The sequence below is a fragment of the Bidens hawaiensis genome, unplaced genomic scaffold, assembly GCF_021521415.1.
Source record: "Bidens hawaiensis isolate Kalapana, Puna unplaced genomic scaffold, B.hawaiensis_p1.1 tig00019327_1, whole genome shotgun sequence".
NCBI lineage: Eukaryota > Viridiplantae > Streptophyta > Magnoliopsida > Asterales > Asteraceae > Bidens > Bidens hawaiensis.
This window is the reverse complement of record NW_027492933.1, coordinates 213,919-232,364: the sequence shown is the minus strand read 5'-3', so window position 1 is coordinate 232,364 and position 18,446 is coordinate 213,919. Positions and strand designations below refer to the sequence as shown.

The 18,446-nt window shown below is 35.2% G+C and overlaps 1 pseudogene across 1 annotated transcript in view; it reads left to right on the top strand.

Moving 5' to 3' along the window:
* Nucleotides 1-763: 763 nt before the first annotated feature.
* The window catches only part of LOC143558133 (G-type lectin S-receptor-like serine/threonine-protein kinase At4g03230), a 34,283-nt pseudogene continuing 16,600 nt past the window's right edge, over nucleotides 764-18,446 (top strand). Inside the window, exon 1 of the transcript XR_013139682.1 lies at nucleotides 764-1,376. The product of XR_013139682.1 is annotated as a G-type lectin S-receptor-like serine/threonine-protein kinase At4g03230 (transcript). The remainder of the gene's footprint in view (nucleotides 1,377-18,446) is intronic.

The window sequence follows — 18,446 nt, the reverse complement described above, 5'->3', positions numbered from 1 at the left end:
TTTATAATTTTCAACAAACTCATTTTAATCTTCAAACACATCTCTGAATTGGTCAAGATAAGCACTTCTCTTTCTTTGTCCACCTTTAATGAATTATTGTCATTAAAGGGTGGAGGAACAACCTTGTATTTGTCCTCCTCTTTGTTTTTCTTTAACTTTCCACATATGTTACCAGTGGATACCAGATTCTGAAGAAAATCGACCTCAACTTGAAGTTGAGTGTTTTTCAACTTCTCATCATGATACATTTTGTTTAATCCTACAATTTCAGTGGTATATCTTGACTGAATGTTATAATTGTCAATACAGTCTTGTTCCAAACTCTTGATTTGGTTTTCATGTGTTAGCTCACTCATCTCATAAAGATTTATCATACTCTTTTTCTTAAAGAACTCACTTTGCAGTTTACCAACTTCCTTTCTTAAAGTTTCATTCATTTCAAGTAATTCAAAGTTTGTGAGATTTGGAACTTTAGAGCGATCTAGTTGGTGTATATTTGACTTTTCTTGGTCATAGTTTCTAGGAACGAGCATTGAATTTTTTATAAGTAGTTTGATTGCATTGTCAGTTATACCTATGATTGGGGCCTAGTTACTTGCTAGAGCCTCGTTTTAATAATATCGCCATTTGAAAACAAAAAACTAAAAGACATGAAAACTAGTTATGTTCTGTCAATCACTCATGTAGTTTACACAAAATAGTAATGTGAAAACACTGAATGGCATTTGTATTGCCTACGTTGTAGTGACGAGATAGTATCTCTTACACTTTTTAGTTACAGTTAGGCTCGTTTATTTATTGAATCCATAAATTTAGTTTTCATGGTTTACGTACCTATCTAGTGGGTCCACCACTAAAGCCCGCGTAGACCTTAAAAGTAGTCATTGACTCAAATAATTGAGCCATATTTTCCACCAAAGATAATAGTTTCCAAACAATGGTTCATGTATTTTCCTTACCTCTTAGGTTCTTTCTCATAACACACACCTCACAAATACACTATACTCAAATGGGTGTTATCATATCATCAACCACCAATACAACTACCTACAATTGCTTCTTGTGTACATTTGTTTTCTGCTTCTTTATTCTTTGTTGTTCGTCTAAAGACAATATAACAACAAAAGAAACCATCAGTGGAACAGATTATTTAGAATCACCTAGCAGAATTTTTCGAATGGGATTCTTTTCACTTGTAACGAAGTCTCAACGACGATATGTTGGTATTTGGTATGCCATGGATCCAAAGACCATGGTATGGGTTGCTAATCGTGATATGCCACTATTGGATCCCTCTGGAGTTCTTACAATTACAGATGACAGTAACTTTCAGGTGCTGGACAAAGACCAAAATGTTTACTTCAACACAACAATCGGTAAGACAAGATCGAACTAGCTCAACTTAGTTTAAATCAATCGTTTTTGCACTAACAATCCCAGTGAATGCAAAAGTATTAGGAGACAAGAAAAACATTGATATTTTAATCAATTTCAAATTGGTGTCAAGTCATGATTTAGTATTTTTTTTAAACAGTGTTTTGGTTATTAAACATATTGTTTATAAAGATTTTGCTAATATATAAGGGAATTTAACTAAGAAAGTTAAATGCATGCGTAATCTACTATTCTACAAATAGCTATTCCATCTCGAACCATTAGTCTTATAATATTTTACTGTCTATAATATTTTAAGTCACTTGAAGTTCTCTTGAATCCTTGGAGCACTGCCGCACCGGAGCCATGGAGTCTGTCAATGTTGCGGAAGTGTCAATGCTTTATAATTTTTCTTAATAATTAACCAATTAGGTTTAAATGGGTATGGGTTATATTAAATGGCTACGGGCTAATGTTTATATAATAAATGTTATAGGCTTAATAAGTTATTGTATTTTATTTAAATGTGGGTTAAGGTTTGTTGTCAAAGTTTCTAGAGGTCTACTACTTAGCGTTGGTATGAGAAAACCAATAGTTCAATTCAATCCGCTTAAATCGAAACCAATGTAACAAAATTCAGTGTGTTTCCATAAAAAATAAATCTTTGTGTTAGCACTGAAATAGCTTGGGAAGAAAAATCATAATATTTTTTCTTTGTAATTTTAATCAATAATATAAATAAACTTCGCTGAATGTCGCAATAGCAACTATCTAACTTTTACACAAGAAAACAAACTGGGAGTTTGGATTCTACTTTAATTTCGTGCCTGTGTTTGTCTGTGAGTTTTGGATGAACGACGACTTAAATTTTGAAAACACTTAATTTAATTTTAAAAACTCACTTAATTAAACTTACTTAAATTTTCACTTATCTCTTACATCCATCACCGCTCACCACCACCCACCGCCACCACCTTGCCGGAAAACTCTTCGGAAATTTCGTCGGAAAATAAAACAATATGAAAAACACAATGTAAAAAACACAATGGATTAAACACTATGATAACAAAAACACAATGAAAACACAATTAAATAGCAAAATGTAAAAAACACAATGCAAAAAAACACTATGAAAAAATTAAACACAATTGTATAACACAATTTTGTAAAACACAATTATGGTAAAACACACTTTGTAAAAACCCATGAATTTTTTTTATTTTTATAAAGCAACATGGTACTCATATAAAAGATAAAAAAACACTCGTTTTTAAGGTGAAATTGTTTTGAAAAAAAATTTCGTATAAAAAAGTTATGGACGTTTTAAAATGATGGGGGAATTTGACATGTGTCTTGCACGTGGAGAGAGAAAATCAACAAATGTATTATCCCTAATATGTCGTTACCCTTTTTTTACACTTGATAATCTCTTTAATCCAATCTTAACCATTCAATTCTCAAATGATTAGACAAGATTATTTCATATCTTTTTTAGGAAAATTAATCTTCCTATTATAACTCAACCCTATAATTATATATAAAATTAAGTTAATGCGATAAATGTTAAAAGAAATCTCAATAACTTAATCATTTTAGTCAATCTTTGAAATCAACAATGACTTTTTATGGTGTTAAACTGTTAATTAATGAGAAGGATTGTTAATTAATGAGAAGGATAGTAATGGAATTTTTGTTCTCATTTTTGGCATTTTCTTAACTTTTTGCTTCAGTGAATTTAATTTCTCCATATTTTTAATATAGAAACCGTCTTAATTTTACAATACTACTCAAACATTAATTAATAAAATGCAGTAACGAAAAAATATATTTTTCATGATATTGAAAACTATCATATAGTATTATCGGCGCTTTGTTTTAGGTTGATTAAATTTGTATTACTGAAAACAACTAGTTTTCTATAAAATAAAGAGTTAAGTGTTATTTTAGTACATGTGTTTTGTTCAACTGTGCAACTTTAGTATCAATTTTAAATTTGTGCAAATGGCTACCTCGGTTTAAAAAAACTTGCATTTTAGTACTTTTTTTAACCCCATTAATTTTCATCTGTTAAATCCGGGGTACTTGCGTAATTATATTATTATTTGATTTATTTTTTTATTTTTTCTCCCTTTTTATATTGTTGAACACGTTACATCATCATCACAACCTTCATGTTCATCCTAAACCTCGTCTCTTCTGCTTTCAGTTCTGGTTCTTATTTCAATTCTGGTGGTTACGGTAACGCTTGAGATGGTAGATTACAAGGTGACACGTGCATCACACGTGATCGTCATCAATTACTCGCGATAGTTAAGGAGATTCCGATGAGGAGAGTTAACGCCGTCGAGTCATTGGTTGCAGTACGAGCCCTTGCGATGAGTTAACGCTGGTGGTTGCAGCACGAGCCGTTGCGGAGAGTTAACGTCGTCGCACTCGCTAACACGTTTTCATGGACGCTTGATTAGTTTGAGGACCTAACACATGGAAATGGTATACGTGTGAATCACCGGTTGACAACCCAACCCATGCTCTCCACAAGAGAATCACAATAAAAATGCGCAATCAGAGATACGTAGCCGCTAGCGACGACGAAGACGATCCACCGCGAAAGGAATCTGATGAATCACGGTCCAGTCAGCGGAAGATGAAACTTTACCAATAATGGACGAGATTGGACAAAATTACGAGCATAATTGGTGGGATTACTTTCCTTCCTCACATATTGTCTTTCCTTATCAAAATGATTGATTTTCTTGTTTGTGCCTAAACAGACTGTATTGCCTGTTTTTACTTTGACCCTTTTTGTTACATAATGGGTCTTTTCTTTGTAATGAAAGATACAACATCAATACATACTTTTGAATTCTCTCCCATTATTATAACCAAAAGTTATTATGGTACCAGAGCAGCCATAAGCTCCAATACAAAAAAAAAGAAACACACACACTAGAAAACCCTAATACCATGGCCGGAGGAAAAGACAACAGCGGTAAGGGTAAAGAAAACGAAACCAGTGTCTTCGACCACAACCCTCCATACTATGTCCATGCTTCGGACTATCCGAGGCAGATGCACGTCAATGATGTGCTTACGGATGCCAACTATACCGATTGGTCACAAGAAATGTTGAATTTCTTGTTCGCCAAGAACAAAGTCGGATTCATTGATGGAACAATAAAAAAGCCGGAACCTGATTCAAGCACTTATATGGCTTGGATGAGGTGTGACGCGATGATAAAAGGGTGGTTTCACACAGCCATGGAGAAGGAAATTCGAACAAGCGTGAGGTACGCTACAACCTCTCAAGAGATTTGGGCAGACTTGAAAGAACGTTTCGGGAAGGTGAGTGCCCCCAGGGCGTATGAATTGAAGCAGACCCTTAGCGCCGTCAAACAAGAAGTTATGTCCGTTTCAGCATACTTCACGAAGTACGTGGATTATGGGAAGAAATACAATCGGTTTTCCCAATACCGATTTGCAATTGTGACGGGTGTTCTTGCAACCTGTCAAAGAAGCTCAACGAACTCAAAGATAGAGAGAAGCTTTACGAATTTTTGCTAGGGTTAGATGCAGATTTTGGCACGATAAGAACCCAAATATTGGCTATGCAACCGACACCCACCCTTGGAGCCGCTTTTCATCTTGTTTATGATGATGAGACACAACGAGCTGTTGCTGGGAACAGAAGAACGACCACAAATTCCGCTGCTTTTCAGTCGTTCATTCCAGCCAAGCGAGACCAAGGTCAGGTACAAAGTAAGCCCGTTCGTAAAGATAACAAACGCAATGAACCAGTTGAGCATTGCGACTTTTGTGGTAAAGATGGCCATAATAAAGATGTATGTTTCAAGCGAGTCGGTTACCCGGAATGGTGGCCGGGTAAAGGGAAGCAAACCAAGCCGAAGGCAGCCCACGTTGAAGTTCAGACAAGTACCATACCTGGACTAAACATTGAGCAATACCAACAGTTTGTTGATTTCTTTGAAAAAAAAGAAGAAGCTAGCATAAAGGAAGATGCACCGGCTACGAACATGGCAGGTAATGTTAAAGGTGAAGGTAAATGGATTATTGACTCAGGTGCCACTGAGCACTTTACTTTTGACATTTCCTTATTTAAAAACTTAACTAAAAAAAATTATGAATGCCCGGTTACCATACCGAACGGTACAACAATACCCGTTGAAGGCCGTGGGGACTACACTTTACCAAATGGAATAGCCATTAAAAATGTTTTATACGCCCCAGATTTCAAATGCAACTTGTTATCTGTCAGTAAATTATCGAATGACTTACAATGTACTGTGACATATTTTCCAAACTTTTGTGTTATGCAGGACTTATGTTCGAGGTAATTGATTGGAGCGGGTGAATGTGTCAATGGTCTATATAAGATAGGGACGACGGGAATAAAGAGGGAAGCCATGATGGTAACTAGTGACACGTGGCATAAAAGATTAGGTCACACATCTATTTCTAAACTTTCTCATGTTAATTTTATTAAGAACATATCTTTGAAAACGAATGGTATTTGTGATTCTTGTATTAAGGCAAAGTTTACTAGATTGCCCTTTTCAATAAGTACCACTAAAACTAGCACTTTTTTTGACCTCATACACTGTGACGTGTGGGGCAAGTATCGAACGCCCTCTTTCACAGGTTCAAATTATTTCCTTACTATCGTTGATGATTTTAGCCGTGCCGTTTGGGTTTTTCTTCTCAAACATAAGCACGAGGCAAGTTCCATCTTAATTAATTTTCACAAATTCGTGCATATTCAATTTGAAAAAAAACATTAAAAGAATTAGGTGTGACAATGGAGGTGAGTTCACCTCAAACAACATGCTAGATTTTTATGCTAGAGAAGGTATTGTGCTTGAAACTACATGTCCCTACACGCCACAACAAAATGGTGTTGTTGAACGAAAACACCGACACCTCTTAGAAACCGCTAGAGCTTTAAAATTCGAAGCAAATCTTTCTACCAGGTTTTGGGGGGAATGTGTCTTAACGGCCACACATATTATAAACCGACTTCCCACCGATGTTATTAACGGGAAAACACCTTACGAATTATTATACAATGAAAGGGCTGAATATGAACACTTGAAAGTCTTTGGTTGCCTTAAAGGCGATAAATTTGAAGTAAGGGGAGGCCCAGTGTTTTTATGGGTTATCCACCTGGTACAAAGGGCTACAAGATCTATGATCTCGAACATAAGAAAATTATTATAACAAGGGATGTTAAATTTATAGAAAACATTTTCCCATTCATGAAAGTTGAAGCTCCTAAGAATGAAGAAGAAATATTTTTATTGCCAAAACATTGGGAAACTTCTCAAACCGAGCACTGTGATGATGGGCAGCCCACAAATGAAGTCATTAAAGAAATTAGTGAGATCGATGAGCCCAATGCATCCCAAGAAAAGCCCATTGCCACTCATGACATAACTCACCCAGATTCTTGCCAAACCACGAATAACCTCGAACCAAATCTTGAGGGCGCAACTGATTTTGATATAGTCAGCAGCAGCCCAGTTAACCCCCCACCCGAGAATCAGAACCCAATACCCGATGATAAAAATAATATGGATGGTCTTGAAAATCTTAACCGATCTAAAAGAAACCGAACTAAACCTGCCTATCTTAGAGATTATGAAGTGAATCTTCCCACATCTATAGACCATGAGCACTCATCATCCAGCTCCGATCATGAACCATCGACGGTACATCCTTTAGCACATTTTGTTTCTTACGATAATTTTACTAATGCTCACAAAGTTTTTTTGGCGGCCATTACTACAAATAATGAGCCAAAGCATTTTTAACAAGCTATACAGAGTCCAAAATGGGTTGAGGCTATGAAAACCGAGATCCAAGCCCTTGAAGACAACGGGACCTAGACACTCGAAGAGCCACCCGAGGGAAAACGAGCCATTGACTCAAAATGGGTCTACAAAATCAAGTAAAAACCAAAAGCGGAGATAGAACGGTATAAAGCACGGCTCGTTGCAAAAGGATATACGCAAATGGAAGGAATTGACTTTCATGACACCTTTGCCCTCGTTGCAAAGCTTGTCACGGTTCAAACCTTGCTAGCCGTTGTGGTAAAAAGAGGATGGCACGCTCACCAACTTGATGTAAACAATGCATTCTTGCAAGGAGATTTACATGAGGATGTGTATATGAAGGTACCAAAAGGGTTTGGAAAACAGAATGACAAACGTGTTTGCAAGCTTAAAAAGTCACTTTATGGGCTTAAACAGGCATCAAGAAATTGGTATGAAAAATTCACAACATCTTTGCAACGACTCGGTTTTAAGCAATCAAAAGCCGACCATTCGTTGTTCTTACTCAAAGAAAAAGGAAACTTCACCGCTGCACTCATTTATGTGGCTGATGTCATCATGGCAGGCAATGACATAAAGAAAGTACAAGATACCAAAGACTTCCTCCACAAAGAATTTAGCATCAAAGATCTCGGTCCTCTCAAATTTTTTTCTTGGTATAGAAGTTGCACGCACGGAACATGGTATGGTTTTAAGTCAACGAAAGTACACGTTAGACATCCTAGAAGACGCGGGTATGTTGGGATGTCGACCAAGCTCCTTCCCCATGGAACAAAACTTGAAATTAGATAAACGATACAAAGAGACACATGTGGATGCTAGTCGATACCAAAGGCTCATTGGAAGGCTTCTCTACTTACAAGAAACAAGGCCGGACATCACATATTCAGTGAATGTTTTGAGTCAATTTGTTAGTGACCCAAGAGAAAGTCACCTTGAAGCTGCTAACCGTGTCCTGCGTTACCTCAAGGCCACCCCTGGGCAAGGGATTCTCCTCACTAAAGACGGTGGGACTAACCTCATAGCTTACTCGGATTCCGATTGGCTTGGTTGTCCCATGACACGACGGTCACGAATCGGGTACTTGCTATTACTTGAAGGGCCTCCCGTCTCATGGAAATCAAAGAAACAATTGGTTGTTTCTCGATCGTCTGCTGAAGCAGAATATCGTGCTATGGCGTCTACTGTTAGCGAAATACTATGGATGCTGTGGTTGTTAAAGGAGCTTGACATGCCTTGTGATGTTCCTACTCAACTATTCTGTGATAATCAAGCTGCTAGACACATTGCTAACAATCCCGTCTTTCATGAAAGGACCAAACATGTCGAAATGGATTGTTGTTTCATCAGGGAACGAGTGGAGTCAAAAGATATACAACCCATGCAAAAGTTATTAACCAAGATAACGACACAGATGAATCACCAGTTTGATTAGTTCTCTCACTTTTTATATTAGTTTGAATTTACGGTCTCGTTTAGTTCGAGGAATTAGGGTTTTAAAGAGAATGAATTTGGGAAAATGGGTTAATGGGTGAGAGAAAAGGAGAAAATAAAATGAAAAACAAAATATAATAATAATGAACTTATCTAAATGCCCCTGATTTAAATAATGAAATTACGCAAATACCCTGGACTTAACGGAGGAAAACTGATGGGGTTAAAAAAAGTACTAAAAATGCAAGTTATTTGAGACGAAGGTAGCCATTTACACAAAATTCAAAATATGTACTAATATTGCGTGGTTAGACAAACCACAGGTACTAAAATGACATATTAATCTTATTTTTTGTGATTTAGTAATAAGGTTTTAAGTTTTTAATATATTTATGCACTTTTAATCTTAAGCTACAAACCAAATTTTGGTGTTTGATTTGTTTTCAAAACAAAAAATTCATACCCATTTTATTATATTAAATTTTCCGTGTGTAAAAATGATATGTTATAGCAAAATGTTGTCACAGATTTGTTAGGCTTAAGTTTGGTTGTAAAAGAAAAAAAAATAAATTATGTTTTAAAATAAAGAAGAGTAATGATGAACAATCTTAATTAGTTAGGCTAGAGAGATATGAGAAGACAATGTGATTAGATAAACAATGTAGGACTATATACAAGATAGATATTTGTTGTTATTAAAACATAAGGACTTGGTGATTGCAAAATAATTTGGAAAATACATAATATAATAAACTAGAAAAATTCGTATAAAAATAGTTTTACAGTAACATATAACGACATCAAGAAAGAAAAAATATACCTTTCTAAAAGGTATTGTGATTAAACCAACCTACATAATTTGAGATGGACAAATTGGTGATAAAAATTAAACATAACTAAAGCCTTATATAGTTGAAAACAAATGACTTATCTTTTAAATGATGTTATTACAAATTATAAACCGTAATTAAATGATTGCATTTTGTGATTTATGGAAATATCGTAACTACGGATGAGCTTTTTCTCCCGAATACCAGTACAGTACTGACAGATCGTAAGTGGTACTGGTATAAGTATTCCTTTTTCTTAAATTCGGTATAGGTAAAAAAACGGTATCGGTAACAGTATGTTTATAACACCCCAACCGACGGTGGATTATTCGTCGGGGCATGAACGGTGATGGTTCATAGCACATGACACTAACTAAAGTTATAATATTTATTCATCACATTAAAACATGTCACACATTACAAGTAGTTTCAAAGTATTAATGTAGCATAAAGATAACACCATTTATTTTTTTAATAGCCTAGGTCCATAGCGATACTATGTTTTGAACTTCATTGCAAACATCAAACTTGTGTACCTACATCATGTATAATATAAGGTCAGCTATATAAATAGTTGGCGAGCAACCATAGATTGATACATATATATATACATATATATAATAGATTGAAAACGTAATTTAACATGTTAAATGTATATCTAAGCATGTATGATTTAATAACACATATGATTTAGTAATATGTGTGATCAAACCTTGTTGATTTGAGTCCATAACCCGAAAGTTATACTAAAAGTCGGTTTCGATCGTCCAAATGCCAAAACCGGTCAAATTTGGATGGTCGTCACCAAGATAGATCTATCATCGTTACCGATGGCTTGCTAAGTTAATGATTCACACTTGATTGATTGATTGAATACACACACAACACAACACAACACAACACAACACAACACAACACAACATATCATCACACATAGCATGAATAAACACATATCATAGATTGAATTGCATGATTGAAAGAAAACAAAACCATGATTGTTTAATACCATAAATGATACAGCCCAAAGTGTTAAAATTGAGAGGGGGTATGATTACTCACTTGGATATGAGAGCGAGAATGACAAAGCCTAAAAGCGAGATAGATGATTGTCATGGAAAACTACAACGGTTTATCCTAATATATTGAATAACACAAGTATGAATATCTGAACGAAAATGGACAACTTTTAATTTCTAAGTTCATTAGCATTTTGGGGACTTCGTTTATGGTTATAGGTATAAATGAGTTGAATATGATATAATGTAAAAAGTGAGTTATGTCATACAATACTTATATAAAAGTATAGATAAGATATGCATATATATACAGGGGAAGAATCTTTTAAGAACTTGATGAGTTGTAAGAACTTTAAGAACTCAATATGGACCAAATAAGCAATTACATGGGTATTGATTATGTGGCTGAGAATAAATCTGAAAGGAGAGAGAATAAAGATTTTTGATAATTACACAAATTTAATTGTTAGTTACACATATATAATAAGTCGATTCGGTGTGTAAAAAAATACTGTAATTTTTTATGTTACTTACACTTACGTATGTGTCAAAAAATTCAAAAAAAAATTGTTACGTTGAGTTCTTTCGAGTTCTTAAAACTCAAAGTGGTTCTCAAAAGAAATCAATCTTGTATGTATGTATGTATGTATGTATGTATGTATGTATGTATGTATGTATGTATGTATGTATGTATGTATGTATGTATGTATGTACGAAACTATATTCTATCAAGATAGTTATCTTTATCGATTTATAAATATACTTTGAATTGAAGATAGTTTAATGAAATGTGAAGAGATTCCGAAGATTTTGTAAAAAACATGTTTATGGATTTCTTTTATGAACATAAATATTTATATTAACCAAAGATCGTAGTAATATTTGTTGTGATACCTTAAAGAACAAATTCAAAATAACAAAACTATGCATACAATTGTTTATGAAAATTATGTGTAGTTTATTATATAAATTTCATAACCATTTTTATATCAAAACAACAATTTTAAGTACTTTAGATGATAGATTGTTGTATGCATGTTAAAAATACAACAAAATTTGGTTGTTAATTTTAGAAATCCCCTATTAGCTTTGAATCTAAGATGAAATCAGGATAATCTAACCAGAAAGATGGTAATTCATCTTCCGTATATAGCAGAGACCTTCTAAGCCTTCTAATCAACTCCAAAATGCTTGATTACAAGTGCAAAGTGTTTGTGTTTAAGTGGATTTCTCATCTAATCAATGAAACAAGTTCATCTATTTATAGGCTGAGCTGGTAGACTGACACGGACCCGTGTCACACTAACACGGCCTCGTGTTTGATGTGTAAGGACACATTTTTGTCTTATTAATGACAGTTGGAAACGGGGGGCTTATTAAGGGAAGCACGGCCCCGTGTTTGGAGGTGACAAAAACTCATTTTTGTCTTATTCATGAAAGGTGACCACAACGGTGTGGTAAGGAAGAATGGCCCCGTGTTTGAGTGCCAGAAAATTTGAATTTAAACAGTTTCAGTCCTCAGACTTGTTAAAAACCCCAAATTAGCAAATATACTCGAATAAAGTTGATTATAAAACGTGATTGTGTTAGTTTGCCATAAATAAAGATTAGACCACACAATCTAACATAACATCCGTAGATTTATTGATTAAATAAAGATTCTAAATACAATATGGATTGGGTTTCAAATATAGAAATTTGACGAATGTCACAGTATCTTCCACTTTTGGAAATTCAATTTCGAAATTATTTAGGAGGAGTTTGTGGCAAAAATATGTGGATACTTGGATTCCATTTGGTTTTCTTGTTCCCAATTTAATTCCCACGCTTTGATTCCCAACGAACTTTGACTATTGGTATACAACTACACTTGTTTTCTTTAACCTTTCGATCCATGGTCTCGACCAGTCTTTCAACAAAATACATCGAGTCGTCGATGTTTACTTATTCGAGTAGGATGTGAAGGTTCTTATCAGCCCAACATTTCTTGAGATTTGATACGTGAAAAGTTGGATGAATGTTTCTAAGCACTTGAGGTAGATCAAGTTTGTAAGCCAAATTCCCAACTCTTTCAAGGATTTTGAATGGACCAAAATAATGAGGTTCTAGTTTCCATTTCTTTCCAAATCGGACCAATCCCTTCCAAGGAGATACCTTAAGAAGTACAAGGTAGTCGACATTCAATTCGAGGGGTTTTCGTTGTTTATCACCATAGTTCTTTTGACAAATTCTAGCAGCGAATATATTGTTGCGATATTGAAAAATTTTATTGGTGGTTTCTTGATTTAGTTCGGGACTGGTGATTTGGATTCAACAATCTCGCTCCAACAAATCGGAGAGCGACACTTACGACTGTAGAGTGCCTCAAATGGTGCCATGATGACACTAGAATGATAATTGTTGTTATATGAGAATTCGATTAATGGAAGATGAGAATCCCAATTGCCACCGAAATCTATGACACGCGACCTAAGTATATCCTCAAGTTTTGTATGGTTCGTTCGGACTGGCCATCTGTTTGATGATGATATGCGGTGATAAGGAATAATCGAGTTCTCAAAGTTGATTAAAGTGAATCCCAAATGTGAAAAGTGAATCGGGCATCACGATAGGAGATGATACTTATAGGAACACCATGTCAACACACAATTTCGTTTATATAGATTTGAACCAACTGTTCTACAAAATATTTCACACGAATAGGTAGAAAATAAGCCGACTTGGTCAATCGATCAACGACATTCCAAATACTGCCATGTTTGCTCGCGGTGGTTGGAAGCTTGGTGATAAAATCCATGGCTATGTTTTCCCATTTCCAAACAGGAATTTCTGGTTGTTCAAGCAAACCCGGTTTCAATCATATCTGTTGTATATATTGTGTAGTCTCTAACCAAAAATCAATCAATTAAACAAATAAACAAACCTGGTAATCTTATATGCGATTATAGATGATGAAATTTCAGCATGGATTACTCTCTGAATTGTGTAATCACTATCAAATAAACCTATTTGTGGGTTACACACAATGATTTATTAGATAAGACAGAGAATTTCTGCACATGAAATTGAATTTGTTATTGTTCTATGAAGAATCAGAGAGAGAACCAAGTAACCGTTGTTTTCTCATGTCATTGATTAATCGAGAACACACAAAAACAGGAAAAAAACCCCTAGCCAAAATAATAACCATAGGCCTCTATATAAACTCATCCATAATTTTATTTTTATTAAAATATAAAGGCCTAAATCAATTAAACCCAATTAACGTAACACCTAAGCCCAAGTGTTAAAATAATAAAGCAAATGTTAATATAAATCCCAAATAACATTTAGAATTAAATAGAGCTCGCACTCCAGGTCACCTAACTCGTTTAATCTCTAATGCTATTTCCTCGATTGACAAGTTAATCTAATAACACTAAAACAACCAACATCCGTCCCCCATTTTTGTGATATTCACGTTTAACTTAACCATCCCCATGATTGATTTGTTCACGAGATCTCTTCCTAACCTTTTAGTTAGATCATTAGCCAAATTATACTCATATATTACAAACTCAACAAATATCACACTTTGCATGATGAGCTCATGAATCATGCTACGTATAATGTATTACTGTCTAGACTTTTCATTATACATTTGACTATAACCCATAGTCAGTACTATCCCACTTGATGAATTTTGGTGATATCGGTTTGACCACAATATAATTTCATAAATCCAGTTTCTTAGCAATTCAACCACTTTTATCAGTTGTTGCAAATGCTAGAAACTTGCATTCCATCGTCAAGTGATGCAAATTCGTTCCTTAATTAAACCTCCCTTTAAGAAAGAATACACATCCATAAAACATACAACATATAATCTAAAACAAATGTTTTCCAGAAGTCAATATAAGTCAAACTTTTACATCTAACATCCTAAGTACAGATCCCTCTTCATCTGATTTCAATTCTTCAAACCATCTCAGATCCTTGCATATATGATTCAAATCACCCGATATATATTCACCATGTAAGCATGTCCTCCTGTGCATAATAGGATTAAGAAATAAAGGATAAATAATTCTTAACCGAATTATTCTAAGAAACCATTGAACTTTCTAATTCCAATAACAAACCCGAAGATCGAGTTTCGTTTATTTCACACCCCAAAGGATTTTCCCAAGTTGTATACCTCTAGTGGTTGACTATTACCGGGCTAGGGCCCATCAACCCCATCTGTGTACTTAAACAAACATATTCGGTAATAATATTATTTGATTCATTCAAAAGTATTATTATTATTTTTTATTTGTTCATCATTCATAATATAATATAAACTTTGTTTCTTTAAATAAAAACCGTTTGTGTTTTGCTTAAAATTAACTGTAAGTTGCCGGTCCTAGTGCCCTACAACGGGCGTTAGATTTACTCATAAACAAAGTTCTAAATATTATAGTGAGTTAAAACTTTTCGCGGAATAATTAAAACATCATTCATTCATACATAAACATTTAAAACTTAAACATATTACATACTTCAACTATATATACGTATCAGAAGATACATATTACATACTTCAACTGTTTACCTTTCTTACACACGTACATTCATTCATTCTTTCTTTCTTTCATACTTTCGTTCTTTTAACCTACGCATTACATACATAATAACTATTTATACCTTTTAAAGAGCATTTCGCCTCACAAACTTCACAGATATTATTGGGGTCTACAACCCCTTTATCCTTCGCATATATTATTCGGGTCTGCAACCCTACAGCCTTCACACATATTATTAGGGTCTGTAACCCTTTAACCTTCGCAGATATTATTAGGGTCTACAACCTGTCATACTTTCCCATACCACCATACGACCATAAATTCATACAATTATATAAATACATACTTACACCTGTATTTTCAATATTGTTCACATACATTTAACATACACTTACCATTAAAGGTAAGTGTATTAACTAACATGTAGGAGTATGCACACATCCCAAAAAAATAACAGAGAAAGGGGCTAGAAACTCACCTGAACTCGGTTCCTTTCAGAGTTAGTCGCGATACCCTTCCTTAGTTGTGCACGACTGACTGTGTAACAAGGCATATAAGTTAACTATTACTCTCGTGCTCTTACGTTTCTATTCTAGCCTCGGTCCTTCTTTCTAGGTCTTTATCATTTTTAAACATTACCTTTTATTACTAATTAATCCTTTATTCTTAACTTATACGCCGCATAAGTTCATATTCAACTTTTATGTACTTATACACTGCATATCCTTCTTTAATCTGAAATTTCACTTATGCTTCGTATATGTTTCTAGCGTATAAGTTTTCAGCGGATAAATCTTCCAGCGTATAAGTCTACATATACGCCTTGTATGTTGTATAACATAATATCCGTATATGTATAATGTATGCGCCGCATATGTTTGTCCAACATTTGCGCCGTATGTATTACAAACATATACGCCGCATATACATATACGCCAGATTCTTCACATCTTGTTATTTTTAACTCATTTTTAGGGTTTTTCTGTGTTCCCGGCGCCGTCAGCCGTTGTTGGACGTCGCGTTTGGCTGTAAATTGTAAATCCTTGACTTAGGTAGCTTCGGTTGATCTATATCCAAGACAAGGTTACCCTTAAGTTCGTTTAATCACCCGATTCGTTCTTGATCTAGATTTAAACGGCTCAAACGAAGCCCCGAGTCAGGTACTATGGTGTTGGGTAAGCTAAGATAAATGATATTCTACCTTGGGTTGATATCGATTCGTAAGATCGAAGGGTGTAGAGATGAAAGGATGGAGATGAAAGGTTTGTAGATGAAAGGTTTGTAGGGTTTTAAGGGTATTTATACCCTAAGCCCATGGACCTTAGGCTCGTTCTTCTCACTAAATGCATACTTTATTCTAAGTCCATCTATTTTAAGCCTACCATCATTTATTACTCTATTATTTAATTGGGTTTCATTATTTATCATTGTCATTATTTTAATGTCGGAGTTTACAAGTCTACCCCGCTTAAAAGAAGTTTAGTCCCCAAAGCCTAACTTAAACAACTGTGGGTATAACTTTTTTATTTTATCTCAGTTTCCCAAGTAGCATCTGATCCCTTTACAATGCTTCCAATCACTTTGAATAAAGGGATAACTTTATTTCGAAGCTGTTTCTCCTTTCGGGCAATTATTTCTACGGGTTGTTCGATATAGTTTAACTATTCAACAACTTTGATGTATTCTAATGGCACTAGAGACGTGTCATCAGCTAGACATTTCCTCAAGTGAGAGACATGAAAGGTAGAGTGAATTCTTTCTAGATCTTCCGACAAATCTAACTTATAAGCCACTTCTCCTACTCGATCTATAATCTCTAACGGCCCAATGTACCTTGGACTCAACTTTCCACTTTTTCGTAAACTAATAATTCCCTTCCAAGGAGGGTCCTTGAGCATCACACTATCACCAACGTTAAACTCAATCTGTCGTCGCTGCTTATCAGCATATGACATATGTCGGTCTTGAGCAGCTTTCATGCTTGCCTTGATCTTATCAAACCTTGAAGAGGTTTCTTGCACAAATTCTAAACTTCCAATCTCTTTCTGACCAATCTCTCCCCAACACATGGACGTTCTACAACGTCTGCCGTATAGCATTTCAAATGGCGGCATGCCAATACTTGAATGGTAGCTATTGTTGTAGGAGAATTCTGCTAAATGCAAGTGGTCATCCCAACTTCCTGCAAAGTCTAATACACAAACACGTAGTATATCCTCAAGGGTTGGGATAGTCCTTTCAGACTGCCCGTCTATTTGAGAATGTTACGCCGTACTGATGTTCATTCTTATTCCTATGGTTTCATGAAACTTCTTCCAAAATCTAGAAGTAAAGCGAGTATCCTTATCAGACACCATCGATAAGGGCACCTCATGTTTAGCCACAACTACTTTTATGAACACGTTTGCCAACAATTCTGACGAGATAGCTTCTCGTATAAGCAGAAAGTGAGCACTTTTTGTCAAACGGTCCATAATCACCAAGATGGTATCATGATAATTAGTTGTACATGGTAGGTTAGTTATGAAATACATGGCGATGTGTTCCCATTTCCATTATGATAATTAGTTGTACGTGGTTGCATCTTTCCATACGGTTTCTTGTGCTCTGCTTTGACTTGCAAGCAAGTTAAGCACTTACGGACATAATCCACTACTTCATTCTTCATACCCGGCCACAAATAGTCTCTCTTTAGGTCTTGATACATTTTGGTGGATCCCGGATGAATCGGGTATCTCGACTTGTGAGCTTCATCTAAGATTCGAACTCTAAGTTCTCAATAACATGGAACCCACATACGGTCAATCTGGTCAACACACCAAGAGTGTTATCCACCAGCTCGTCTTGCGGGCCGAAGATTCTTTCTTTCTTCATTAATCCATCATCTAAAGCACCTGTGTCTATGACTTGATTATTTCTCCAAAGAGATCCGAGTTAATGACTAACTTATAAGATTTCACTGTTGCAATGACTTCTTCATTCTTAAGGCTTAGCTCTCTAGAAACCACATTAGCCTTACAAGGATGGTACTTGATATCATAATCATTGTCCTTAATCAATTCTAACCATCGTCTCTGCCTGACATTCAACTCGTTATGCTTAAAAAGGTACTTTAAACTCTTATGATCCATATAAATAGTACAGTTAGTACCATACAGATAATGTCTCCAGATCTTGAGGGCATGCACTACTGTTCCTATCTCCAAGTCATGCGTCGGGTAGGTACTCTCATGTACTTTCAGCTGTCTAGACGTATAATCTATACCTTTCCTTATTGCATTTACACATAGGCTATCCCACAATGCAAAGCATCAGTACAAACAACCAAATCCTCATCACCATTGGGAAGGTCAGTGATTGGAGATTATGTGAGTTTTTTCTTCAATTCCTCAAAAGCTTCTT